This window comes from Apium graveolens, chromosome 2 (genome assembly GCF_009905375.1).
Source record: "Apium graveolens cultivar Ventura chromosome 2, ASM990537v1, whole genome shotgun sequence".
Taxonomy (NCBI): domain Eukaryota; kingdom Viridiplantae; phylum Streptophyta; class Magnoliopsida; order Apiales; family Apiaceae; genus Apium; species Apium graveolens.
The window spans coordinates 118,192,914-118,195,180 of record NC_133648.1 but is presented as its reverse complement, the minus strand read 5'-3'; positions in this window follow the sequence as shown (position 1 = coordinate 118,195,180).

Below are 2,267 nucleotides of genomic sequence, written 5' to 3'. Positions count from 1 at the left end.
GAAAAGCTAAAGTTGGTGATGAAGAAGCTAAGAAAAAGGAGAAAGCGGCAGAACCAAGGAAGACTGCTGTTGAACACACTCTGCCTGAGGGTAATACAGGGGAGAAACAGCTCTAACCTCCACCACATTTCCCTAAGAGATTGCAACAACAAAAGCTGGATAAGCAGTTTGGTAAGTTTCTGGAGGTGTTCAAGAAACTTCACATTAATATACCTTTCGCTGAGGCTCTGGAGCAAATGCCTAGTTATGCAAAATTTATGAAGAGTATTCTTTCAAGGAAGGTGAAACCGGATGACCTTGAGACCGTTGCTTTAACGGAAGAATGCAGTGTTGTGCTGCAACAAAAGTTAACTTCAAAGCTTAAAGATCCAGGTAGCTTCACCATTCCTTGCACCATTGGCAAGTCGTCTTTTGACAAGTGCCTTTGTGATTTGGGAGCAAGCATCAATCTGATGCCGTTGTCGATCTTCATAAAGTTGAATTTTCCTGATCCAAAGCCCACCTACATGTCTCTACAACTGACTGATCGTTCTATTACATACCCAGGAGGCATAGTGGAGGATGTGCTAGTAAAGGTGGATAAGCTCTTCTTTCCTGCAGACTTTGTTATTCTGGATTTCGAGGAAGATAAGAAGATTCCCATAATCTTGGGTAGACCTTTCTTGGCTACAGGCCATACCTTGATAGATGTGCAGAAAGGTGAACTTACTATGAGGGTGTAGGATCAAGATGCGACATTCAATGTATTCAAAGCGATGAAATTCCCTACAGAAGATGAGGAGTGCTTAAAAGTAGATTTGATTGATTCTGTGGTTACTTCAGAACTTGATCATATGCTAATGTCTGATGCATTAGAGAAAGCCTTAGTGGGGGATTTTGATAGTGATGATGAGGATGGCAATGAACAACTACAATATCTAAATGCTTCTCCTTGGAGGCGAAAGCTAGACATGCCATTTGAATCTCTTGGTACTTCTGACCTCAAAAATGCTGAAGGAAAGCTCAAACCATCTATTGAGGAAGCACCTACCTTGGAGCTTAAACCATTTCCTGAACACTTGAGGTATGCTTTTTTAGGTGATGTATCTACTTTACCTGTTATTATTGCATCTGACCTTTCAGGAAGTGAGGAGGACAAGCTCTTGAGGATCTTGAGAGAATTCAAATCGGCTATCGGATGGACTATAGCAGACATAAAAGGGATCAGCCCTTCATACTGCATGCATAAGATTCTGCTAGAGGAGGGTAGTAAGCCGACTGTGGAGCAATAGCGCAGACTTAATCCTATCATGAAAGAAGTGGTGAAGAAAGAAATTCTGAAATGGCTGGATGCATGAATCATTTATGCTATTTCTGACAGTTCTTGGGTGAGCCCCTTGCAATGTGTACCTAAGAAAGGAGGTATTACTGTGGCAGCAAATGAGAAGAACGAGCTCATCCCCACTCGAACAGTCACATGATGGAGGGTATGCATGGACTACAGAAAGTTGAACAAGGCCACGAGGAAGGATCACTTCCCTCTTCCATTTATTGATCAGATGCTTGACAGGTTGTCCGGTTATGAGTATTATTGTCTTCTGGATGGTTATTCGGGGTATAATCAGATATGTATTACACCAGAGGATCAAGAAAAGACTATCTTCACTTGTCCATTTCGCACGTTTGCTTTTCGCAGAGTTTCGTTTGGCTTATGTGGCGCACCGGCCACTTTTCAGAGATGTATGATGGCTATATTCTCTGATATGATTGGAAATAATGTTGAGGTGTTCATGGACGACTTCTCCATCCTTGGAAATTCGTATGATGAATGTTTGAGTAATCTTCGTGCAGTACTCAAAAGGTGTGTGGAAACTAATTTGGTGCTCAATTGGGAAAAATGTCACTTTATGGTGCATGAAGGCATTATTCTTGGGCATAAAGTCTCTAGCAAGGGTCTTGAGGTTGACAAAGCCAAGGTGGGAGTCATTGAAAATTTTCCACCACCTATTTCTGTGAAAGGAATCCGTAGTTTTCTTGGTCATGCGGGTTTTTATCCGCGTTTCATTAAGGACTTTTCGAAGATATCTAAGCCATTGTGCAACTTGCTTGAGAAGGATGTGCCTTTCAAATTTGATGATGAATGCTTGACGGCATTCGAGACTCTCAAGAAGAGTTTGATAACTGCACCAGTTATTACCGCACCTGATTGGACAGAGCCTTTTGAGATGATGTGTGATGCGAGTGATTATGCGGTGGGCGCAGTTCTTGGACAGCGCAAGAATAATCTA